The following is a 27,593-nucleotide window of genomic DNA, read 5'->3' as shown; positions in this document are numbered from 1 at the left end:
CCTCTGTATCATTATGTCATGATGATGTTAGTAGCCACATGGCATTATTGGAACCAATCAAATGCTGCCATGTGTCCTCATCAGAGCTTCTATGATGCTTTTGTTTGCCTTTATCAGAGAAAACTAGACACCTCCACATGTCCTCCTATAGGAGAGAGAAAGGGCCTCGCCCTTATTATTTTTGTAGTGATTTTCTTTGTAAAACCATTTTTTGCTCTCCCGATGATTTAACACTGGAGGCCTCAATCCCAACATCACTTTTGAAACATCAAACATCGATAGTTGATGCCCCACTATGTGCTGACTGTGGTGACCTCTGATACACTATATTGCAAATCACATATCGCATCTTGTTGTTGCATTTCACCCCTGATTCTCCATCCTGTGATCTCCAATATGCCAAGACCTCTGACTGGACATGTGTCCCATTGAAACTGGAAGTTCTCTTTTGAATGGGCATAACTTCAACTAGCTCTAACTTTCGAACCACAAGTCCATTTCTAGACTTCAGCATGTTGTTGAAATCCCTTCAAGAGCACCTTCTAATGAAGGAACTCTGATTAGCCACTGAGTCCATATGCTGCCTCAAAAGGTAACTCCAATTTCACTTCCTACCTTCTGCTCCTTGAATCTATAGACACCTAAGATCACACGCACCATGGTGATCCTTTGCATGAAGCCTGCTGCTACCTTGAGATTCACACAATAGTTGATCATTTTATAGATTTTTCAGTAATCTTGTTTTTATGATTATTCTCTACTTAATGCTTGCATCTATCATAGGAATCCTTCCTCCTGAGCCATCACTATAATCATGATTTTATGGCTTCTCCAATAAGCCTACTACTATGATCATTTTCTACATGAAGCCCATAGCTACATTGAGATTCCTTTTGGGCCATCACTACCAACATGTGTTGCAACAAGTATTCGAGCTTATCTAGTTGAAATTAATGCCAACACTCCTTCCAATAACTAGGCAAAGCCAACTTCCCAACACATATCCCCAGCATGACTGTTGACATTAATGCCAAGATACTTGCAGATGCCTTCACCAACCAACTAGCCATCCAGACAATGCCAATTATCCAACAATATCGCCCTTTGGCATTGATGGAAACACTCCATCCTACTCTTCAAGTCATGGCCAAACATCATGCTACTTCCACACATCTCATTTCATGAGACATCAATGGCCTACTTTCCATCATGTCCTTTCCACAAATTTTCTCCCCCTTTGAAATCAATGGCAAGGGGCTACAAGTTTCTTTTCTCCCACTATGGTCACCACTCACCTCACGTAATCACTGACTGTGAGAACAAGAGTCTAGATGTCTTTGCAACCATCTCTGCCAGGGTGGCTACTACTACTCCATAAATTGGACAAGAATGATATGCTCCCCTTAAACATATAGTGCCTTTTATTTGTCCTTCCCATTTTGGACTTCTAATGGCTACTTGACTGAGCATTCTATCCACCAATGCATCTTTTTGTATAAAAGAGATTGATTCCTATTTCATTGCGCATGGTATTATTGTTTTTGCAAATACCAAGATATAGTGATTCACTATGGATCAGCCTTCTCTATTGTTGTTTCTACTTTCGAAACTATGCTCACTTATTTGAGCATCTCCACTACTCCATTACTCCCCTTGAGATCATTCTCATTGTGAAGCAGGAAAGTGTTCCCTCTGCGGACAGAGGCAACCCCTCTAGCCCTAGAGTGGGTCTAGTCACAAACAAGGACAAATCAACAACAATTCTCCTTAAATAGTTCAAGTTAGAGGCCTAACTCAACCGGTGGTCAATGGAGTTCTGTTGCGCTACTCCATCTTCCGCTTCTTTCTCCTAGAGAGTAATCAACCTGAAACAAAGCAAGGAAATACAACAAAGCACATAACCGGATCCAACAAAGAACTATTTACCCATAAAGTCAAGAAATCATGAGCTATCTAGTACATTGCATACGAGACATAGGGAAATATCATTGATTGTATCAAATATGAAAAAGAGTAAGCTTACAACCCAGGTCTTGACATCATAAGCCTTCTTAGATGGGTCTAGCTAGCATGTTCCTCAAGCATTCACCCTTGAAGATGGATCTCCCAATACAAGTCTCTCTCACTCACAAGTTTCACACAAGATCAAAAGCACTTCACAACCTTCCTCAAGCTCTCAAACAATCCCACACTTGTCACACCATCTACCTATCAAGCTCACAACACTATCAGCAACACTCCAAAGACTAAGAATTCCGAAACTCGCAGCTCATAGCAATGGTGAAGGCTTAAATAGGAGAAGGAGTCTCCATGAATGGTGGGAAGATGAGGGCCTACCTGGATTCCAACCCTAATACTTATAGAAGAGTCGTCGCTCCCGTTCCTTTGCTCTATCTGGTCACAATCCCCACGATCCTCGTGAACAGACACCTGCACATGCAAAGAACGATACAAACACAAGCATAAAATCCAATAGATGCAACTATATATCAGTCAGAAAGGATATAACTCAATCATCATTACAGAAGACAATAAGAGTGGAACCATAATGATAGTCGTCTATTATTCGTAAACAACAAAGAAGAATACAACCATAGTTCTGACGTCAAATCCTCCTTTGGCTGGGTGATCAGCAACACATGCCTTCCAAAGCTTGTTGGGAATGGGGAACAAGCCTCTCTCTCCTTGGTTACTTGGACAAGAATCTCCTCACTTTAGATTTAGCTTCATGGGAATGAAGAAGGCTTCTTGTAGCATAAGCTTAGCAATTCTCAGACTTTGCGACTTAGAATTTGGAACTTGGAGACTAACTTGTCAAAGGCAAAAGGACAAGCTTTTATAGATAGAGGAGAAGGAGTTAGGGTCATCCACAAGATTCATGGGATTGGCTTTATCACTAAGAAGCTTCCATGAGAGGTGGAGAACTACTTCCCTTCTATGGAGATTCGAAGCCCAACTGAACTAACTCAAGATGGAATCAGTTCATGAATAGGTTAGGAAGAACCTTCGTAAGTTTGTTTGTTAAAAACTTTACCCAACTGGGCTGGCGCGAGTGCGACTCTGAGATAGAGCACTAGCTAGCACGCCCTATTAGGAGGATTTCCCCCATTGGCGCGAGTGATACATAGTGGAACCAAGCCAATGGAAAAAGGGCTATTTTTATGGGTATTTTGCAAAAGGTGTCTTCAGGGCATATGAAGTACATACTCAAGGGCATACAATGCAAGTGTTTCTAGGTTATGTCACTTCTCATAGGTCCTAGAATAAGTTGTCCTATGTGTGGGAGAAGGGGTAATAGGGACGGTGACAAATTACTGTGTAACAGATGCCCCCTAAAGCATGAGGCCCGAGAGAGAGAGGGGTGAAATTCTTTACAAGAACACGGCCAACTGAAAACACTGCCGCTGGAGAACCTGCATGAAGAAGTACAACTGATATCTCAAGTACATGATGTATGTGGTATGGGCGCAGCCATCCATAGCAGAGTACATAAAAATCTGGATCCAAGGTATGGGCACAGCCATCCAGTAAGGATCGATAATTAGACTCAGGCATGGTCATAGCCATCCAGTGAATGAGTCATGTAATGATCATAATAATCCACAAAATCGCAACCTGGATCTCAACAGACAAAATCTAGGGTCTTGCGCTCCATCTCGACCCGAACAAAGTACAAGTTCAAGCATGCGAATATGGGAGTCGAAGTCGAACATGCAAGAACAACGTTTGATTACCAGTCAATGATGAAAACTGTTAACAGACGTGAGAGGTACCACCAATATGACAGTGGTCCTCAAGGTACTGTAGGTACAATCTACGGCGTGTGAATCAATGAGCCAGCATCGAACACCCGTAGAATCATTCGATCGGAGGCCAATGATGAAAACCTCGCGTCAAACATGAAGAACCTACCATTGAGGCATGTAGGCTCCAAGGCACCTGAAGGGAGTCTCTAGGTCAACTTCCTGGATAATAAGCTGAAGTCGACAGGGAGTGACCTTAATCGAAGGTGGGCCATAATGTTTCCCACATCATTGACACGAGGCAGAGAAAGATAAAAATGTTTTGTGAATCAGGATTATGTGAGGCATCAGAGGGAGGTTGAGTATTCTGCAGAGGTCAACTTCTCTTGAACATATTGGCGGCACAACAGTGGACTTGGCAGTATTGGACATCAAATAATCAAGGGTCATGGTGACGGGGCAATGAGCAGATGAGAGGTCAAACAGGATAACCCAAACCCACGGAGGCAAGTGTAAAAACAAGATGAGATGTCCCCACCCAGACACGAATGTAGAAAAGTGCCATGTTCAAGAGCGACATACTGCCGACATGACAATTATTGTGGTTCCATTTTTCCCCACCATTTTTGGTGAGTACCCCAGTTATTTTTATCAACAAGCTTGACGGGGATAGCATATGCTTGTAAAGCATCATTTCGAGAGAATCTAATGTCATCAAGTTTTAACGAGTCTGACAAAGGAAGAACTCAGCGTCTTTTCATGTTTAGAGAGTTTGAAAAGACAACAAAAAAGGAAACTCCAAGGGTGTCCTTTTTTGTAAATTTGTGTCTCTCGAGCCCGAAAAAGTATAAAACAATGCTCAAAAGAACCGCCCGACCATTACGATCGAGGAGTACTTTTCATGACTAGTGATTTCGACCTGAAAAAGTAAAAAAGCGATCGAAACCACGTCGCTTCGTAACCGTTAACGAACCTGGAACGACAAGGGTCCGACGATATTTTCGTTTTTACACGGTCGGAAAAGGGTTTAAAGATGACCGCCTCTAATTTACGTTTAACGAGTCAAGAGGAAAAACTCGGCAATCTTTTTGTCTTAAACGGTCGGAAAAGAGCTGAAAGCAGACCTCCATTTTTATTCTCTTTAACGAGTCAAAAAGGGAAAATACTCAGCATTCTTTTCATATTTTACTAGTCAGAAAAGAGCTTAAAGGTGACTCATCCTAGAGGAATGAGTGGTATAACGGGTAGCAACTGGTTCCAACAATGGTGGAACTGCTCAAAACATGTAATGGTCAAGAGGCTGGCTAATAAAACTACTCATCACTGCGGTTCCTCAAGAAAGGAAAAACAACCAAGTGAAAGCATATGATCAGCCAAATAGATGGTGGTGATGGAATGAAACAACCAAGGCTCATCTAACAGAATTTAGCAGATAAACGGCAATCACGAGATGTAAATCGGGTATGGGTTCATTTTTACACAAGCTTGAACCATGGAGAACTTTGCTTGGATTCGGTTTCATGTTTACACAAGCTTGAAATGAAAAACTATGCTTGTTATGAGTTCGCATGCCCCCAACATAATAACGCAAATTGAGGTACATGCCCCCCAAGCTTCATTGCATTCAATGAGGTGGATGGAATGAAGGTTCACTTTCGAGATCTTGGAAAGACTCGACTTGGATTTTATGAGATCGTAATCAAAGACTCGATTTGAAAAGGGAGTTGTTTCATTGTTTTGATGAGGTTGACACAGTAAAAGAACTATCCTCATAACCCTTGTTTCATTTTTTAACGAGCTTGACACAAGATCAGGAACTATGCTCGAACACCTTGTTTCGTTTTTTAACGAGGTCGACACAAGATCAAAAACTATCCTCGGGACACTTTATTCCGTTTTTTAACGAGGTCGCCACAATATCAAAACTATCCTCGGGACACATTGTTTCGCTTTTTAACGAGGTTGCCACAAGATCAAAACTATCCTTGGACACCTTGTTTCGTTTTTTAACGAGGTTGTCACAAGATCAAAACTATCCTCGGGAACAGACACCTGCACATGCAAAGAACGACACAAACACAAGCATAAAATCCAATAGATGCAACTATATATCAGTCAGAAAGGATATAACGCAATCATCATTACAGAAGACAATAAGAGTGGAACCATAATGATCGTCGTATATTATTCAAAAACAACAAAGAAGAATACAACCATAGTTCTAATGTCAAATCCTCCTTTGGCTGGGTGATCAGCAACACATGCCTTGCAAAGCTTGTTTGGAATGGGGAACAAGCCTCTCTCTCCTTGGTTACTTGGACAAGAATCTCCTCACTTTAGATTTAGCTTCATGGGAATGAAGAAGTCTTCTTGTAGCATAAGCTTAGCAATTCTCAGACTTTGGGACTTAGAATTTGGAACTTGGAGACTAACTTGTCAAAGGAAAAAGGACAAGCTTTTATAGATAGAGGAGAAGGAGTTAGGGTCATCGGGTCATCCACAAGATTCATGGGATTGGCTTTATCACTAAGAAGCTTCCATGAGAGGTGGAGAACTACTTCCTTTCTATGGAGATTCGAAGCCCAACTGAACTAACTCAAGATGGAATCAGTTCATGAATAGGTTAGGAAGAACCTTCGTAAGTTTTTTTGTTAAAAAATTTACCCAACTGGGTTGGTGCGAGTGCGACTCTGAGACAGAGTGCCAGCTGGCGCGCCCTATTTGGAGGATTTCCCCCATTGGCACAAGTGATACAAAGTGGAACCGCACCAATGGGAAAAGGGCTATTTTTATGGGTATTTTGCGGAAGGTGTCTTCAGGGCTTATGAAGTACATACTCAAGGGGATACAATGCAAGTGTTTCCAGGTTATGTCACTTCTCACAGGTCCCGGAATAAGTCGTCCTATGTGCGGGAGAAGGGGTAACAGGGATGGTGACAAATTACTGTGTAACACTCATATATAGGGGCTTCTTCATAGCTCATCACAATTGCATAAAAAGGGATATGATACAAATGGAACATTGTACTAGGGAAACTCTTGTATTTATTTTATCAAAAATAAGTGTCCATTTGCACACATGGTTTATCAACATGAGCCCATCACAACCAATTCACATAGCTACACCAATTTGGAGTTAAGGGACATGAAAAAAAAAAATATCTCCCAATTGTGTTTTATGAAAACAAGACTGTTATACATTATCAGCTTAAATGAAATAAGAGTGTTTAATCAAAGATTCAAATCTTTCCTTGCTCAATAATCTTCCTTTCTAAGGCTGCCCATGTTGCCTACTATTTCTTATCAAAGTAGCTCCCCTTTATCCAACGCTCCTTGATCTCATGCAAAGCTATCTCACATTTTCTTGGGGACTGATCCTATGGACCTAACAAGACTGTGAGCTTCCCATCATTCCACACTTCCACTCCAGTCCATCTTCTTCCCTCAAAAAAATTGTCATTGTGTCCTCCTCATGCTAGCCACGCTCCATCTTCATCAATCAGATGCACCAATTTTTTCATCCTTCATGGCCTCTTGCATTTGACTTACCCATCCTCCCTTGAGGCCCTTCTCTTCCTTCACTGAAGATAAACAGAGGATATAATCCCCTTGAGAAGATGATCCTCCTTCTTCCTCCAGACCTTTAAAGGTTGAGTTCTGCTAGAAGCATTCCCTTCTTACTTATTCTTTACCCCTGTTTGGGTTTTCTCTCAGGTCGACTTGGGTAGAGGAAATTTTTCATTCAACTCCTCTTTCTTCACCCAAATCCACTTGGAGCCTTTCTTCTTTTAGAAGGGTTTTCCACAAGAGTAGGAGGATTACTCTTTTGACTTCTTCCTCCTCTATGCACATTTCTCTGTTGACATAGAGCACTGAAGACATATGAGTAAGTTTCTTCTCTATTCTTTCTCCTTGTCTTCAAATTCTAAGCTCTTTCATTCGCATGCACATGTCGAGAAGCATTATGTTTCTTCTCACTTCTTCAGTCAACTCTCTTGTGCCCAATATTGCCACTGTTGGAGCATTCAAAATGGCCTAAGATTGGGGCAAAGGAGTTAACATTTTTGTCAACCCTTTTGTCAAAACTCCTCTCATGTCCAGCTTGCCTACTCCGAGTTGTTTTGTGCATTCTTGGGCTGATTCTACTCAACAGATTTTGTTTCCTTGCATGCCATCTATAATCTATGGCTCTATGTCCAAAATTATTGCAAGAAAAACAATATTCATAAAAAGGATTTTATTGATAGAGATTACCTTTTCTTTGTAGGCTTTGTCCTTGAGGAGGAGGGGTCCTCTGTTGTCACTTCTTATGTCTTCTATTATATTAATAATTTCTATCATGCACTCTCCCTTATACTTGCCTTACCCTCTTCTACTGCACTTATTTTTGTTGCTGCTTGGGCTTCTGTTGCACTACAGGCTACTGCTTCTTAGCCTTTTTCTATTGCCTTTTCTTACCTTGTTGTTGTCGATTATCTCCTTGCTGCTACTATTTTCCAACAAGCTTTACTTCCTTTTTGTTGGAACCTTAGAATCACCACAACTTTTGATATTGCAACAAATCATTATATGAATTTTGCTATGTCACGTCTCAAATAAACTACCTCATCTTGTAGCCTCTCACAAGAAACATCCTTTACACTCAGCTAATGATTGTTCTTATTGAGAAATTAGTTCAATTATTGTTTTTCTAAACTTGTCATTCTCAAGCTCATAGAATTCCATTTTCTCCTCTTTCTGAAGATTTTCCTCTGTAGGTCCTTGATCTCTTTTAGAGCAAAGATCAACTTCTTTATATAAAATTTCATTTCATTTAGATCCTTCTCTTCTTTATCAGAGGTGCTATCTGAGTTATCACAAAGTTCTAAGCCCATCTATGTGTTCATGGAGTCTTCCATAGGTTTAAGGGTTATCCCTTCTTCTTCATCTGAGTATCCCTTATTTTCTATTGCTAATAGAATGGGTATATATTCATCACAACTACTAGATGCATGGTCGTATCTATCTTCAAATGAACATCTATATAATGAATGACCTACTTCTTTAAATTTATCACAAGGCAATAACATACCTTCTGAGCAACATGGTCTCTCCTCTGAGTCTTCTATCTCATCAACAAAAGTTTGACAAGAAACAACTTCTCGAGTCACATGGCTATGTACACCATGCAGATATTGCAGTTTGTATAGCACATCTGTTGCTGACTTACAATGCCTCACTTTTTAAGGATCCGACGTAGATATCCCTCTCATGATGACCTCGGCTTTTACATTATGCTCATTCTTCTCTCTATACTGAACAGAACGCCACATGTAAACATTCAAGGTGATTAAAAATTCCATCATTAAAACCTCCCAGACTTCATAATCAAGCCCATAATCTGATTCATTTAAGGATGTAACTCCTATTGCTGTTAGCCAAACTTCATTAGCTATTGTTTCCCTTTGATCTACCTTCTAGCAATTAAGCAATTTCTGAAGGAACTTGGCTTTGATATCAATTGTTGGAAACAATGTTAATACTAAGAGGGGGGTGAATAAATATTAAGGCTAATTTTAACTTCTTTACGCCCATATAATTTTGTTATTTAACTTGGAATTCATTCATATAACTAGTAACAATATATATAATGTGGAAACAACATAAATGTAACTTACAAGCACACAAACAGTAAGCATCATACACATTAGACACAAGGTTTTTCATGTGGAAACCCTTTCGAGAAAAAACCATAAAACTTGTCGTTGTTATTGATGTAAATTAAGAACACCCACTCTATTACATCAATCTGTTTTGTGAGCACCTACTCACAACAAGTACCAACTCCATCTCGTTGTAGAAACCAATCTAGCTTACCAGAAGCGCCTTGTGAGGCATCGACCTCATGGATTTTTTGCAAGCACCAACTTGCAACTCCTTCAATTTTTGCAAACACCGACTTGCAAGAAGCACCAACCTCCAATCCTTCCCAAGATCCACTAGAGATGGAAGAACCAACTTGCTGAACTTAGGCACCAATCCACACTCACCTAAGAACTGGATGTTCTCTGTTGTTTGGCAGCTACTATTCCTAATAACAACTTTGATTTCTTCACTCTACTGCACTTTGTAGCTCTCTACATCTCTCTTCAACATCCCTATGATCTTCTCAACAAAAGTCACTCTCAACCCTATGCTCTCTTCTCTCAACAACATTCACTCTACTCTACCCAAGCAGCTCTGCACAACACACAGTCTACTGTCAGCCTTGCATCACATAACCTAGGCTCAGATCTCAACCTTCTCTTCACAATAGCACACAAGCACATTCGTCCTTCCACACATCACATAAGCATTTTAGCCTTAGACCCAACATAGGCAACTATCGCCTTTTACATAGAGCATAGGCAACTTCATCCTAACACAAAAAGTGCTACTCTTAGGGTCACTTTTCTTATTCTTAGGCACTTTCAGCCTTTTCACACAAACTTGGCTCTCACTTAGCCTTTCACAACCGTGCACACACATAGTGATATTTCCTCTTGGATCTCACTAGCAAATATGTTGCATTCTCCCAACATTACTCATCCAGCATGTTATCACTCAGGTTGTTCCCTTTGACTCCCAAGGGAATACGGCCGAGGTAACCACTAACCAATCTTTGGGTCACAGGTTCTAGCCTACCTATGACCAGAGAGGGCTCTCTCTTTATGATTTAACTTTGTTTGTATAATATTTTAGGCTAGTTATGATGCTCAAGGTTTTGTTTTTGGAATTTGCTGGATGATGACTTCAGTCAAGATATATATGTGCTTACCAGGGTGTTCTAGGCCATTGGGCATGGAGTCAGTGGTGCTTTATTTGTTTGATATGCTGTGTTGATACAGTAGTGATGCTGCAGAGCCAGATAAGTGTCTGAGAAACAATGCTTTGAAACTGTGATTAAGTGTGATGTAACCAGGCTATGAAAGGCAATTAAGAATCTTTCAACAAACTGGTATGGAGAAACAGTGAGAATATTATTTAGAAGCAGTGAAGAATTTCTACATAACATTCATATTTATAGAATTAATGAAAACATGAGCAATTAAGAATTCATGTTCATGATCAATTCTGAAGAAAACATTTTCAGCAATAAAGATTGAGCACAAGGTGTAACCAAACATTTCTTGTACTATTCCTTTTCTCTACTGCTAGATTAATGAGACATGTGTATGATTTAATAAACATAAGAAGACAAAACATAGATTGAGAAAAGCTTATTGTTTCATCAGACAGCACAGGAATTCTGCAGCAGCACGCATAGCATCACCAAGACATCAAACATTCAGGAAATCACTGAGCTTTTCCAGCCTTTTGCATTAGATAATCTGAAAATATACAATACATTTGCCTCAGAATGAAAATCACCAACCCCTCATACGTTGCCAGGGGAGGTATATATACATAATTTACATAAGAAAATATCTAGTTGATGAGTAAATGTTTCATTAATGTCGTGCCAACTCCTGGAGCATTGTAGCTGAGAAAGTAAATGCTGTAGTAACTCCTTAGTTCCTTAGCTGTCAAAAATGGTCAGAGAATGTTGACTTTGTGACCGTTGGAGTCGGCTGAAGATATGATGCCCAAAATTTGCGTATTTTTTTATCTTTTGCTTGTTGTCGCTATCCTTTGCTGAGTCACCCTTTCAGCTGCCTAAAGTGCTGTCTTTATTATGCTTTTTGCCTTTTGCTGAGTTGAAGCTGACTGGGACCGAGCAACTGAGACTACTGTGGCAAAACCTGTAACATTGCCTGCCACCAATCCTCTTTGGGCAGCTGGTGCCTCCGAATTTTTACCAAAGTTTCATCTGCTTCTGTATATCTGTAAAAATTCGGAGGAACTTCAAAAAGGTGATGGATTTCATTTTCAATAAAAAATAGATTTTCAAGTTTGTCATAAAGGCCCTGTCCTGTTGGAGGCCCTGCCTCCTCAGAGGTGCTGGCAGATGCAGTGATTTGATTCTCAATAAAACTTGACATTCTGTTGGCATATTGCTCACGGGGGAGCAATTTTCCTGTGCTGGTCAGTAGGCTGGGTAGTCCCTTTCCTTGCAGTGCTCCCATTTTGAGCTTGTATTCATCCACCTTAGCCTGTATTTCATGGCACTTTCTCTCCACAGTCTGTACATAATTCCTGAGAGTTAGCACCTTTTTAGCTGTGAGGACAGCCTCTATTCTGTTAACAATGTTGATGGCTGCTAGATCCTCCTGGGTCTGAGTGTTCAAAAAGTGTATCATTCTATTGGCCTGCTCAGGCCTATTCCCCAATACTGTTCTGGCCTTCTGGATCTCTATCTGTGCTTTGCCAATTAACTCCATTTGTTCATGCACAATCTTGATTGACTTCCATTGTCTAGTAATGGATTGGTCAATTCCAGCCCACAAAATTCTTTTTATTTCTACCATAGCACTTTCTGGTTTGAGCTCTTTCTCCAAGGCCTTTATTTTCTCTTTCAGGGCCTTTATTTCTCTACCTTGCTCTGCCACAGTCATCTTTGACTTGTCATATTTGGCCTCTAGCTCTGCCAACTTTTCCTTGGCCTGCTTAATTTCAGTAGCCTGGAGCTCCATTTCTTTGACAGCCTTAGTCAAATCTTCCATGTTTAAACTATACTCTGGGGCTGTTGTTGTTGTTGCTGCTTCAGTTGTGGTTGTAGTTGTTACAGGGGCTACTGCTGCCTCTGTAGTTGTTGCAGTGGTTGAAGTAGTTGGAGGAGCTTGGGATGAAGATTCTCCCTGCGTATCTTGTAGTGCCCCTTCAAGCTCTTTTTCCAAATCAAGGACCTTCTGGTTAAGCTACATTATTAAATCAAGCTGCTCATCGGCCTCCTTTTCCTTCTGCAATTCTGCTGTTTAGGGGTGCTCGGTGGGCAGTAGCTTTAACCTTTTCTTCAATGCATTAAGGTCATCTTCTTTTTTCTTCATGAGGGCCCTCACGCCCTTTGGGTCCTTAGGATCATGTCCTAGGTCTATGATGATGTCCTCAAGTGATTTAATTCTGTTTTCCTTGGCCATGGAGGACATTCTCTCAAAATCCAACTGAATGTTGGTATTCTTTAGTGATTCTTTCAATTCATGGGCCATTGTTGCTCTGTTCACCAAGGTGGTATAGACCATTTCTCCAGTCTGCTTGTGGAGTTCTATTTGGTCCATGGGGTGAATGTCTTTTGCCATGACTTCCACCCTTGTTCTTACATAATCTGCAGCTGATTTGGGCTGCGGCACCTTAGGTTTGAAGTGGCTGAGGATCATTTTCTCCTCTTGAATGTCATAGACAGACATTAGCCTTTCTTGCTTGGCTAGTGTTACTTTCAGAAACTGTTTGTACACTTCAATTCTCAGCAAGTCATTTTGTGCCTTTATTTGTTTGAAAGAAGCCTTAGTGCTCGAAGGCTTTTTGCTCTGCTGAGAGGAGGAGGATACCTCCAAGCCAAGCTGTAATCCCTGCTCCTGCTGAAAGGAGCTTGTACCTGTTTACTGGCTGCCTTCCCCATCTTTCCTTGGACTGTCAAGGACTTCTTCACTTATCTCTTCTATTACTTGGGAGTCAACCTTTTGCCTCTTGGCCTCAGGTTGCTGGGAGGATCCACTAGCAGGAGTCGACTCTTCTCTGTCTCTTTTCTTACCCCTCTCCTCATGTGCTGGAGTCTGCAAAATTGGTGCTGCTGGTGGCTCTATTTGTGGTGGAGGGGTCTGCTCTTGTTGCTACCCAATTGAGGAGGCAGGCTGTTCTTTTAGTGTTTCCTCTTCAGCACCCATTATCCCTTTACCTTTATCTGTACCTGATGTTGCTATAGAAGGTGCTTGGGTGGCTAGTGCAGTTGTTGTGGCTGAGGTTCCTTCTCCCACTGGATGTGGTTGCTTGAAGATTACCTACTACATAGAATCCAAGTCAAGAGTTTTTTCCAAATCCTTGAAATTCTTTTGCATTATCTCTTCTTCAGTTAATTTTTCAATTAAAGTGTCTTGCAGCCATTCTTGCTGATTGGCATACTATTCAATATGTGGATATTTGCAATGCTCATAGCCTAACAGCCTGTACTTAACCCTCCTGGCACAGATGAAGCCTTCATGGTCATAAGGGACCCACCAGAAGCTTTTTGAGAGCATGTACTTGTCTTTGAGGATTAGCTCAGCAACTTGCCATCCCTCTTTTTTGTTCATGATGAAGGGGTCCAGGTGGTGCTTGAACTTGAGATGGGCCTTCATTTTGGCACTGTGGAAGTGGCTGAGGTCAGAGTGAATGAGCTGCCTATAATACTCCAAGGCAAACAGTCTCATGGGCACATATTTTGGGAGCCTGTATGGACAGAGCTCACAGCCATAGATTCTAATGACTGTATGATCTTGGTATAGGTACCAATCACCTATTTTATAGTTTTTACAGAGCTGCAGGGTTTTCTGTATTTCAAATGACACTCTGGGAGGAGGGGACCTCATCAATAAGTAGGAGACTAGGTATACAAATTGATCAATAAATTCACAATATGAATATGGTGAATTTTGGACTTGGTGGAAGACAGATGTCCAGAAGATCACAGATCTTCTTTCTCCTCTAGAATCCAGCTTTTTGATGTAGCATGGAAAAGCCTCGGACTGGTAGTACATGAACATGTGGTAGATATAAGATGAATACTTGAAGATGCCCTCCCTGTCCACTTTGAAAAGCTGCTCATGTATTTTGTTGGCTATGAATTTAGCAAAATTATATTTGTAGGCAGGAGGTTGGCCTAGGCTATAAGCAGCTAGTAATACCAGCACTGTCTCATCAACATATTCACTGGTTTTATAGCCCAACACATATGAAATCATGTCTAGCAGAAGTTTGCCTACATCAGTAAAATAGACATATAAGTAGGGAGGTGGCCCTGTGGGCTGGCAGTCAGGCCTCATAAATGTCTTGGTGATCTTCTGCCTGTCATCAGTGGACATCTTGGCACCTGTATCCAGCAGATAGTTCATGGAGAAAGGAAACAACAACTGAGTTTGTTTGAAGTTGAGCATCTGGTTGATGGACTCAGCATTAATGTGAAAGAGGATGCTCCCAGATGGAGACTTGACAGCTCTGTGATTTGCATCATAATTCTCAGCACATAGGTGAATAATCTCTGGAAAAATGTTAACAGATGGGAGAAAGTAATAGGGCAGATTTGATTCCCATATCCCATATGTATCCTTGACATTCAAATAGTCATCTCTCAATTCCCTGAAGGTCTGCAAATGGTCCCTATCACCCACAAAGTCTTGGATGAGGTAATCCCTGTCAGCAAGAGGCAGGGACTCAAGCTCTTTATTTGGTGGATTCATGGGGGCAACACTGAGAGCTGTGGGTGCAGGAGCAGCCATTATGTAGTTTCTGAATGTTACAAGGTAAGTGCAATGGTTTGCAAGGTTCCTCAAAGCTCAGGTGATAAACTGAATGCAGATAATGCTAGATGTATTTTTCAAAGATGAACAGGCTGGCTAGGCAGGCTTGTCTCTGCTCTGCTTGGGCACATTCACAGGAATTGTGAATAATGAAGATAAATTGCAGGGGGTGCAATTATAGTTTGGTGAAATTTGGTCCTTCAATTATGTACCCGGCAAAAGGGAACAATGCCGGGCGATTTGGATGATAATTCATGAATTTAAGGCCGCGAATTATTGTTGTAACATCAAATTTTTGGAGCAGAGGGCAATGCAGGCTGTTTGGTCCAGAATTGACTAAGAGACCTTCTTTAATTTGGGAATTACCAGGTGTTCAATGGAGAATTTGCAGAGAAACGGCATGCACAGGGGCAAAATAAGAGAATTGCGGTGAATACCTGGATGAACGGTGCGGAAAACCTTCGGGTCGAATAGTGGGTGCACAATGCAGCTAAATTGATGATTTGCGGCGTCTGCAGCTTTGAATTTGGCGGTTCGGAGGCAATTTCGCAGTGAAAAAGCTCATAACAGCTCTGTCTTTTTCGCGTGAAAATGACATAAAACGGCTCGTTTGGGCGCTTTTAACGACAAATTTGGGAAAATGCGGGTCCTTGGCGCTTTTCCGCTGATGACGTCAGCATGATGTCATGGCCTACCCGAGGTACGGAGGGTGACGTGGGCACTGAGCTGGAGGCCAGCGTGGCGGGACATGGTGGCGGGCGGTGTGGGGTGGCAAGGCTACGTGGAGGGCCACGAGGCGCGGGGGCGGGGACGAGGGTATGACGTCATAGCGACGTAGGACCGACGTGACAGCGGAGGTGGTAAGCGGTCTCCCCACACTGCTTTTGGGAGAAGGCGGTATCGGGGAGGGGGGCTGCGAACACCCCCGCCGGCTGCCACGCGTCCAGCATGCGGGGGCCAAAATCGCCCGTTCCTCGGACGTTAAAGGGCGGCGGCTTCAAATCTTAAAATGCCCGCCCACCGTTGGATCAAAGGGGGCGGGAGATCAAGGGCTGGCGGGCGCCCCGACCCGTCGTGCATGTTGGGGGGACCCGCTGGCCAATTAAAATATTCATTTTAATATTTCGGGGTCGGAACTTTAGGTTATGGGGTTTTCTGTGGGTTTTTTGGAATATACATAGGTTAAAGTGGGTTAATCTGACAGGGTTAAAAGATATTTGAATGTTGGGTTTGAGAGGGGGAGAAGGGGTTTTTATGAAATTTTTCTGGAAAAAGGGGGTATATATGAGGGTTAAGGGTGAGCTATTAGTCTAACCAAGGGTTAGAGTAATTCCCAAAACAAGGGTTGACTATAGTCCCTGGTGGACTAAAGTCTCCCAAAGACATACTATTTAGCTATAATGCTAAAAGGGGGGATATTTATACATTGCTTGGGGTTTTATACACCATGGTGTTATAGTAATAGGGAAAGGGGAACATAGGGGATTTAGTGTAGATAGAGTTAGTAGTTAGTATTTGGAGGGGAATGAGAATGGGAAGTGATAGCTACTAAGCTTTTTGGGAATCAAACTTAGTTAGGGAGTAGATCAAAATGAAAAGAATTTTTACACAAGAAATGTGGCTTCTTTTCAAAGAGAGAAGTCATTTCTGACATGAAATTGTTATAAATGAGGAGTATAAGGAGGACTGATCAGGCAGATCCTGCAGTGCTCATGGGGAAGTTAGTAAAAAACTTTGAAGGGGATGGGGGAAGTTAGTGATGGTTTAGTAGTTTGCCAAATAGGCCACTGCTCTTGCCTTTCTCCTGCTGGTGACATCATTGTGATTTTTCCCAATTGATATGCTTAGATCATGCTTTCTGCAACCTTCAACTACCTACCCTGCCTAATATGCCTAACATTTTTTCTTCCTTTGGATGGGTGCACTTGGTCTTGAAAACCCTGATAATTCTCTTTTCTTCTTGCTGCCCTCCTATCTAAGTCTACCCTTATGACTTCCAAGGGCCCAGATTAAGCAGTTGGGCTTCTTTCCTTCTCTATCCACCTAGTCATCTGTCAAGCTTTAACTGTTTGAACAGGTACTTCCTCTCTAGTTTACAACATGCAATTCAAAACATGGTGAGGCTCAGCTTGAGCTGTTGGACCACCCATCAAAGTAGTAGTGGCCATTTGGACTAGCCACTTTCATGGTCCTTGTTTTGGGTTCATTTCTTTTATTTTTTCTTTGACCAATTCATTTTCTTGCCCTTTGATTATTCTTTTAAGGCATACCCTCTTTACATTTTTTAAATTGTCTGGTTCTCTCACAAAAATGGAACCTTAGCAGCATGGAAGGTGCACATTTTTGGCACTTCCACTGTCAATCATGAGAGATGAACACCTATTGGTATAGGAGGCTGACACAGCACAAGGGTTTTATTTTCTCTATCATTCACCTCAATCGATGTTGCCATACTATCGATTCTGCCACACTCTCCTTAGGCATCACTCATAATGTAGTTCAACATGGCCTCTCCATGTTGTTGTTGCATCTGCCACTAGTTAGACCACCTACATACTCAACCTAGGCACAATCCTCTCTATCAACAATTATCCCATCAATAATACTCACATGCACTTTAAGGTTCACAAATTTTGACATTACTCAAGCATGGCATCGTTGTTCTTCATTTATTTCGAAGCATGTACCAAACCTCTTCAGCGACCACTTCCACTTTTCAATAGTCAAACCTATAGCTATCGACCCGTACTTCCTTCAATATTCTGTAACATGATCTATCAGGGGAAAAATACACTACAACATACTATTGGATCCTTTTCCATATCACAACTTGTATACTTAAAAAAAATCCAAAATAATGAATTCTAATTAGTCTTGGCCCTTCTTGTTCTAGCCCCTTTTTCGAATTACTTTCATAGGACCTAGGGTTGTGACCGAGTGCCAAGACCTAAGGTGATAAGTCCTTTAGACTCTACTGGGAACCTTTCTCCTTCATTAGATCTCTATGCCTTCAATTTCTTATTAGCCTTGCAACCAAGCTCTTACACATATTAGAGCCCCTTTTCGGCTTTTTTTCATTTGTTCCACATGAACCAACAACACTTCATCACTGATCATCAATTGTTGATTACCGATGTCACTTCATTACCTTCCATGTGACACTTTCTGACCAGTGACACATGTCACCCAGATATGGCCCATTAGGCCATCCAAAACCCCAAAACTTCCTGCCACGTGACCCTCCATGTTGTGATGTCATGTTGATGTCAGAAACCACCTCGCATTATCAAAACCAATGAAACACTACCATGTGTCCTCATCAGAGCTTCTTTGATTCTTCCATGTACCTTTATCAGAGCAAACCATACACCTCCACGTGACCTCTAGGAGGAGAGAGAAAGGGCCTCACATGTCTTGGTTTTGCAACAATTTTCTTTGTAAAAACAATTTTGGCTCTCCCAACGATTTAACACTAGATTCTCCATCTTCCAATCTCCAATATGTCAAGACCTCCGACTGGACATGTGTCACATGGACACTTGAAGTTCTCTTTTGAAGGGGAAGAGCTTCAACTTGCTTTAACTTTCAAACCTCAAGTCCATTTCTAGACTTTCACATAGTGTTGGAAATCTCTTCTAGAGAAATTTCCAATGAAATAAGTCTGATTAGAGACTGAGTCCATATGCTACCTCAAAAGGTGACTCCAATGTCACTTCCTACCTTCTGCTCCTTGAATCTCTAGACACCTAAGATCACATGCACCATGATGAACCTTTGCATGAAGCCTACTACTACCTTGAGATTCTCATAGTAGTTGATCATTTTATGGAATTTCTAATAAGCCTACTTCTATGATGATTCTCTATTTAAGTCTTGCAGCTATCATAGGAATCCTTCCTCCTGAGCCATCATTGTAATCATCATTTTATGGCTTCTCCAATAAGCCTGCTACTATGATGATTTTCTGCATGAAGTCCATAGTTACCTTGAGATTCCTCTAGGGCCATCACTACCAACATCTGCTACAACAAGCATTCGAGCTTATTTGGTTGACATCAATTCCAACACATGTTCATATTTCTTCACTAGGCCACTAGCCATCCAGAAAATGCCAATTGTCCAATAGTCCATAAGACCCTTACATCTTTAATATTTTGATCTAATAGCTACCATAACTTGATGTGAAGAAATCATCATGATATATTGTGATGCGAAAGAGGAAGATGTGTTATGAGAAACTAATTTTTTATTTTGAGAAGGAAATGGGTCCTTCAAGGCAGCAGGAGTTGGAAAACCTTTAATGAATTTGGAAACCTTTGCCTGATGTGGGAATTCCTTCGTATAATGATTTTCATTGAAAATAAGGGAAGGATAGTGAGGTTTTCGTTTCTCGTCAGTAGGTTTAGTTGTAGAAAGTTTCTCTTTTGAAGAAGCATTTTATTTCGATTAACCTTTCCCTTTATTTTTACCTCTGGACAATTGACTCTTGCCGGTAAATGATTCTACAACATTAATTTTGGAAATAGCTTCCGAAGAAAGGCTTTCAGCGGGTGAATCTTGTATGTCCAAAGTATGAGTACTTTTAAAAAAAAAAAAATTCCCCTCAAACTGTTGACTAACAAAACCTATTATACCATCAATGACATTAGATCCTGTAGAAGTTGTAACTATTGGATCATTCAAAATTGTCAGGCGCGTTAAACTCAGGATTATATAATTTAAGGTGCCAGATTGGGTATAGACTAATTCTAAATATTGGGCATGAGAAATTACCTACTCTTCCATGAGGACACCTCCCTTAGCAATGTATTCACTAATAACAGGAGGTAATGATTTCGTAAATCATTTAGCTAAAATCCGATCCAGAATAAAAACTTTGACTAACTAATGAATTTAATAGTTCGGTACTGGTATCGTAGTGAAACATTAGCTGGAAATGGATTAAACACATTGTTTCTAGAGAGTTAATGTTATGGAAAGAGGCCCGAGGTATTTCAATGTACCATTTGTCTATCGAACTAGTTAAAGTTTGTTGGAAAAGATGAAGATGGATAGAATCATCGATTAAGGAATTTGATACACAGCAAAGACGATATGTCATCATGTGGTTGGACGGATATTCTCCTGATTTTCCTTCAAATTTGGTTATGTCACTCGATAAATTGGTGGGAATCACTGGCCAAAAAGGATAATAATAAATAATATCATTTGTTAACCGGGATAAATCAGGTAAATATAGGGTTGCAATGAACGATAACTGTTGGTTAGGATCTTGTTGTAAAGTTTGGTAACCTTGCGGGTTGAGACCAAAACTTGGAGGAGGATACCTGAGATATATTGGAATAGCCTACGTAGTTGGAATTGGAATTCCACTAGGGTAACCAGAGTGTACCATACCAGTTTGAGGTTGAACAGGGATTTGATAAGTATGACTAAGGTGTGGTTGACTCTATAAAGGTTGAGCTTTAATCATTTGACCTAAGAAATATTTCCCCTATACATGTTGAGCTTGTAAAGGTTGACCTTGAACAAATTAACTTTGAATAGGTTCACTTTGGATAAATTGACCTTGAAAAGGTTGGCTTTGGAAAGTTTGACCTTGGAAAGGGGTACTTTGAAAAACTTGTCCTTGAAAAGGTGGAACCTAATAATCTTTACCTTGAAAAGGTGTTTTCATTGTTCCTATAGTAGGATATCTCATAGGAATCTATGGTGTAGACTCAACCATAGGACTAGTTTGATACGCAAAAGGCTGAGGGATTACCAGATTGGTTTGAGGAACAGGTATTTGAGGGGCAACTAGAATGGTCGTTGCAGTACTATTGGGATAGATGTTTGAGGTGAGATTGGGACTAGATACGAAATAGGTATATAAACAGGTGTTCGAGGTGCACTCTGGATAGGTGGTTGAACCAATTGTGAATAGGTCATTGAATTGTTTGTTAAATACGTGTTTGAGGAATTCCCTGAACAGGCTGCTGGATAGGTACAATAATACTTGAAATAGGTATTTGAGGAACAACTTGTCCAATAGGTTGAGCAAGTTGATAAAATGGCATTTGTGGAGCAAGTGGAGAAAATTGTTGAGCAAAAGAAGGGTTCTAAAGAGTCTTCATCCTAGGAGAAGGAGTACCAAGAAATGGTTGGTCTACAACAGGTTGACCTGGACCGAGATGAGGTACTTGACTATAAGTTCCAGTAAAAGGTTGACCTCCAACCATAGCATAAGATCCAAAAATAGGTTGTCCTCCAAGTGGGGGATAAATTGGTTTCCCACAGGTTGGTAATAAACACCAGTTGGGGTTGTTTGAGGGTTACCTAAGTTACCGGATACCATGTTAATTTTTTGGTCTGATGTTGTAGGTGCTTTAGGCATGGATGCCATGCTCTAAACAATAGATATAAATAAACTATATGACCAAGTAGAAGGTTGACGAGAAGAAGAAGCTCATAAAAACATCCCAACAAGTGACTATTATCCAGGCCGAATTGACGGGCCACCATACAACAGTGATTCCGAGGAGCTGATAAGCATAGATGAATGAATATGTTGGCTCCCAATAGGAATTTATGACATGGTTCTTCTCAATGAATAAAAAGGAATGCGTTGAGATGGAAAAAAGTGACCTAAAAATTCCAAATGGGTAGAATACCAAGAATTAGTTCGAAAAGGATCAGAAGGAACTCTTGGAAAAAATCTAGGGTCAAAAAATTCACTAACAATAACTGGAGGATGAGGTGTTTTTGCCTCTTCATTTGTCGGTAATATATTCAATGCTAATTAACCCAGGAGGTAATCCAGTAATAATTATCAGCATCCTTCTAGGTGAAGGTGGTTTTGGAGTAGGAGCTATAATAGCCAAAGGTCATTTAGGTTGAGAAATATTAGACTCAGGTTCTTCTGCTTCTAGTTTGGTTAGTTTAGTACCTAAAACTTCAGCAGTATCAGATCGAGTTTGAAATGCTTCGATAGTCTTAGGGTCAGAATGAACTAAGCCTGATTCTACTTGCATCAAATTCACTTTGGTTTATACTCTCGCATATTGTAAAACTGTAGATTTTTCAGGTTGTTATAAGGCTCTAGATCCTATCGATTTTGACCTTTTCCAATTGACTACGTGTAAACTAATGGGGTTTACCCTACATTCTACGTGAATTCCTTGGTCATTAATCTAGGATGGATTTTTTTAAGACAAAATCAAATAATAATGACAATCAAATCCTAAGGTCTATAAAAAGTAAAAAACGAACAATTAACACATGCTAAAAAAACCTGAGGATTCAAAGCATGTGAACAAGATTTTCATAGAGAAATCGCTAGTTGGTGATGAAAACAAAAATCGTAGAGATCAAAGTGAAAATTGGATATAGATAGAGTAGGTGGAACTATTTACATAAGAAAATCTGCTTAATGTACATGATCTAGTGTAAGTAAACTTCATTTATGCCATTTCGAATGAAGAATACCCTCCAGAAATTTCTAAGTGAGTCTAGTCAATATATGTTATAGGTACAACAGAGACTTCCCCTCCATCGTCAACTTGGGTAAAATCCCTAATAATATGGTCACTAAGGTTACCACGTAAAACAATTTAATTTTTGGGGAGAGTCACGGATCAGATGTACGTGCAAGGGTGGAGTAGCAAAGCCCAATCCCCTTGAAAGTTCCTCAACATGGTTAATATGAGGTTTACTTCCAAGTGACTCCCAAGTACCTTTCGAAACAATTTTTAATACATGTAAATAACTCTACTATAGCCAATGAAGTGGGGCCCATCACTTCACCGAGTGCAATATGATATTGTGCTTGAATCCTTTGTAAGATGAGCTTCCTAGAGAAAAATTGCAATAAATGGGTTTTCTCCATATCACAAGATGCTAATGTTTGTCTGCAACTTTGGAAAGATAAATCACGTCGCTATTATAAAGACCTACAACCTAACTACGTTAGGTGGAAAAGAGCCCTAAAAATAAAATATTTCTAGATTTATTTTATTAGTGTTGATTTTAAGAGTTGTTATTTACTCAAAGGTAATGGAGGTGAAACTGATGAAATTATGACTTGACACAAATCCTAATGCAACCAAAAATGAAATTGTTATATTCTTATTTCAATGAATTTCTATCTGAAGTAATGAAAGAGTCTTTTAATTTTTTCTACAGAAATGTAAGCAAAAACTCTAAATCCCACTATACCCCTTTTCCTAAAATGCAGATATCCAATTTTGAATTACCCAAATATTGAAAATAACTTCAAATTTTCACTTTTCCCAATAACAAAATAAATCAATACATTTCTCTTTAAACATACAATCACTTGGAAATTCACAAATTGCAACAAGAAATCAGTGATCATTAAAATAAATTTTGCCTAATTGAGTGCTATGAATTCACTTGTAGTAAAGAGTATAGTTCATGAACACTTCAACAATGGAAATAAAATTTATTTTTTATTTCAAAACTAGCATAAGAAGCATTTTTCACAAATAAAACCAAATCTTGTAAATCATTTCTTTACACACGCAAAACAATCTTTCGCAAAAGAGAAAACTAAACTCAAAACCTGATCTGGCTAAAAGAAGAAAGATAGACAGCCAAAGAGGTAAGACCAACTGATCTCTCTTTTGATATATCGACCATTCACCAGATGAGACTTTAGCCTAATTTGTAAAAAAAAATATAATCACAAGCAAATATTTTCACAACACTCAATTAGACTGACAGACATTCAAAGAAGGTGCAACCATGTGTAACTAAATAGGAAAAACCAAAAACTCTGGACTTAATGAGGACAAAGATGGAATTTAAGTATAGGGGGTTTACGTAGTGCATTATATTAGATATCATTTTTGGGATTCAACTGCGCTAAGTATGGAATTTAAGTATAGGGGGTTTACGTAGTGCATTATATTAGATATCATTTTTGGGATTCAACTGCGCTAAGTAAGTCATTCATGTATGACCATTTCCATGAGAGGTAGTCGTAAGTGACTAATTTCTCATGATTTGAATAGCTCACTTAGCACTCATTGCATCGGGTGATGCTCACAGGGGTGAAGAAGTGGGATTGAAACTGGTGAAATAAATCACATAGCGTCAATCATCACTTCTGGGGCTTGCACCCGGTAACCAGGACTTCCCGGGAGGTCACCCATCCCAGATCTCCTCTTGCTCAAGCGCGCTTAACTGTGGAGTTTTCCCCACAATCAAGCCCACTTAGCTTGCTACCCCATTTGCAAAACCTTAGCAAGTATTGTGCCTCATGAACCATTCAAGTAGAGATCCCTTCACTCTTTTTGAATTTAAGTATAGGGGGTTTACACAGTGCATTATATTAGATATGTGTGTTGGCCATAGAGGAAACGAGTGTGCATCCGCACTATTACAGAAACGAAAGTGTGCAAAATTGTGCTCTGTGCCAGAAGCTAAATCGTACAACAGGGAAATTTGAAAAAAAATTAAAAAAACAGTAAAAAAAGCCTCTAAATCTAGATTTTTAATATTTCCTCACATTGAGAGAGGGATTCTATAGAAGGTTCAAAAGGTAAAACAAGAAAAATAATGGGGAGTGAGACGAATCCGCAACAGAGTTGAGAATTTGTTATGTGGACTTATGTTTTCTTAGGGGGTCCTGACCCAGGTTCAGAGTTAGCTGCGCCAACCAAACAATTCCTACACTACTGGCCCTTTCGGCAACAACTTGTGTAGCGTAGGATGCAGTCTCACTTGAAGAAGTATGAGGGGATGCAAGAACCAAGTTTCTACATCCAGAGATTAGTGTGATTTCTTTTAGCGCCACATGTCTTCCTTCACATGGATCGATAAATGCCTAGGGCACACTGCTACAACTCTGTCAAAATGGTCTTCAAACCTTTGCGAAGGTCTACGATCAGTCTTTGCGGACCCTTAGCAGTCAATATATATACTTACGCGTATCGGAGAGTAGCCGTAAATTAGGCTTTTTGCAGATTTACCTAAGTTATAAATAAACATCAGAGAATTCATCAAGGTCTTCACAAAAATACTTAAACATGCATTGTGTACATAACTAGCACTTATTCAAGAGAATCGTGCAACATTTGATCAATATTTCATAAAACACATCATTCATTGACAACATATATCATAAAAAGGAGTAAATAGAAATACACAAGAATTCTTTGGAATTTTTCTTTATTGATCTTCAATTCATGATTATAGACTCAAAACTACCCTATGCACATAGCTACAAGGGTCCGCACACTCAGCTGTAGACTCTACTTAGGCCTCTCCGCACTCAGCTGTAGAGCATTTATTCTATCTTTCCCTCTTCTCTCCACTGTCACTTCTCTTCTATCTACCCATTGCTTATCAGTTATGACTTAGACTCTCTAAGACACACCTATTTATAGCCTTTTTCATACAATGCCATGGTTCGTAGACCATGGGTGGATCTCAAAACTGACTCAAACTTTACATAAAACAAGGGGCTAAACCCCTTTGACTCCTATTGATCTACATGCTCCACATTCAAAAATCATGGAGACTTTACATTATTTATAAAATTGATCAAAACTTGGGTTATCTTAACCCCAAAACTGACCTAGGGGACCCCATCCGAATAGCCCCACAACACAATGATCATGACTCACCCTCGAGTCACTCGGTTGGTGTTGCGATCTTATTGTGAAGATCCACGAGCTCCAACTGGATCACTGCAACCTCAACAATGCTCTGAGTCGGTGCCTTGTTGACTTCCTCGACCAATTGTTTCATGGTTGATCCTTCTATGGCCAGCGTCATTGTTTATTTTTTCTGATGCAAGCCTTTAAGCTTATCCTGAATGGTAGTCATGACTTGATAAGCTTCCTCCACCCATGGTTACAATGTGGCCTTCAGCAATGCCTCCTTTTTTCGTGATTCTTCTACCTATGATAGGAGATGCTTTCCCTCCGGTAATTTGGCAAGGTGCTGTGTCGGTGCTATGGAGCGTGCAATCGCCCTGACTTCATCATAGAGTCACTACAGCTCTCTCACCTCTGTATTCAACTTCTGCAGGTTCGGATCCTCCTGTAGATTGGTCACTAGCTCCATAGCTTGCTCGAACAATGTCCTATAGTCAGTGACTGTGGCATCCAATGTATCCATTCCTTGCTTTATCACGGCTCTGTACTACTTCCGGAACTCAAGGGAAATCATGGGCTGCAACTTTAATTGTAGCTCTGTAATCTTCATGTTGACCTCAAACTAGACTTAACCAACCTCTACTTTAGCTTCGCGCACAACAGCAACTAGTTTTCTTATTTTTGCTTATGGCTATGCATCCTATGAGATGTGAATTTCAGGCACTATCTTGCATGCCTCTGGTACTGCTGACTCCAAACTTGAACTACACATCTAAAGTTCCTCCTTTTCTTTCAAAGCCTGTTTCTTTTCAGGGAACATCTTCTCATTGTTCACTTTGTACTCACTAATGACGTTGAAGGCACACTGCTCCCGGCTCTAAATTCTTCTACCATCCCTACATGCAGCACGTGGAGGGTCTCATTGGAGAGTGCCACTATATTTAGTCCAATTTTTCTGATTGTACTCAAGATAAAGAAATCATCAGCTAACTCTACATGAAGGGACCCATCTAGCAATGCTATACTTCTAAGGTCTAGGGTCCTTACTAACTCTGCTTCTTGGCTTGTCCTAGGTGTCAGGCTTGCTTGTTCGGCGCCCACCTATATTTTCCTTGCTTGGATCTACAACTCATGCAGATATTTTTGGATGCTCCCCAACATCTACATGTATTTCTACTCAAACTGCTGCAACACTTCCGTTGTGGTATCCATAATTTTATCCCCTACCTCATCTAGATTGCCTTCTGTTTATATCATGGGATCAACCTATGACTTATCCAATTTCTGCTTCTTCCTTGTACCTTCCTACTGGTCCTTGCCCCGTTTCTTCAAAATAAATGGGGTGCTCTTCCCCTCATTGCCTCTGCCACCTTGCCCTTAAAGTTCTTCCTCCTTTGTCTCTGGTGAAGGTGACTTGTCACCATTTTGTGACTTGTGTTATTCCTGTTGAGCCTACTCCTTGGCAGAGCGTTCTTGCTCCACACAAGCCTTTTTAGTATCTTCCTTCTTTTTCTGTGCTTCCAGGTTAAGCGCAGCCTGCTTACCTACCTCCTTTATTTTCTACGCGACATAACTCTTAGCACCCGTGCTTGGTCCCGCAGCTAAGTCTAACGGGGTGCTCCACTCTGTAGACCATTTTGTGACGACCTCCAACACATCTATTTCTGTCACCAAATATGGAAATTCATGCTATTTCTACTTTGGATCCTTCTGTGCTTGAATTTATACTATGTGGAAGTCAGCCTTGAATGCCACGTAGGATGACAGTTGCGTGAATAAGGTTGGGGACAACCTCGGATGCTGATTAATGGCCATGCAGACATCCATCTCCATGAGAATCTAAAATATCTTTGTTTCGG

The sequence above is a fragment of the Pinus tabuliformis genome, chromosome 8, assembly GCF_031772625.1.
Source record: "Pinus tabuliformis cultivar Carrire ecotype Pingquan chromosome 8, CPIR1, whole genome shotgun sequence".
NCBI lineage: Eukaryota > Viridiplantae > Streptophyta > Pinopsida > Pinales > Pinaceae > Pinus > Pinus tabuliformis.
This window is presented reverse-complemented; position numbering follows the sequence as displayed.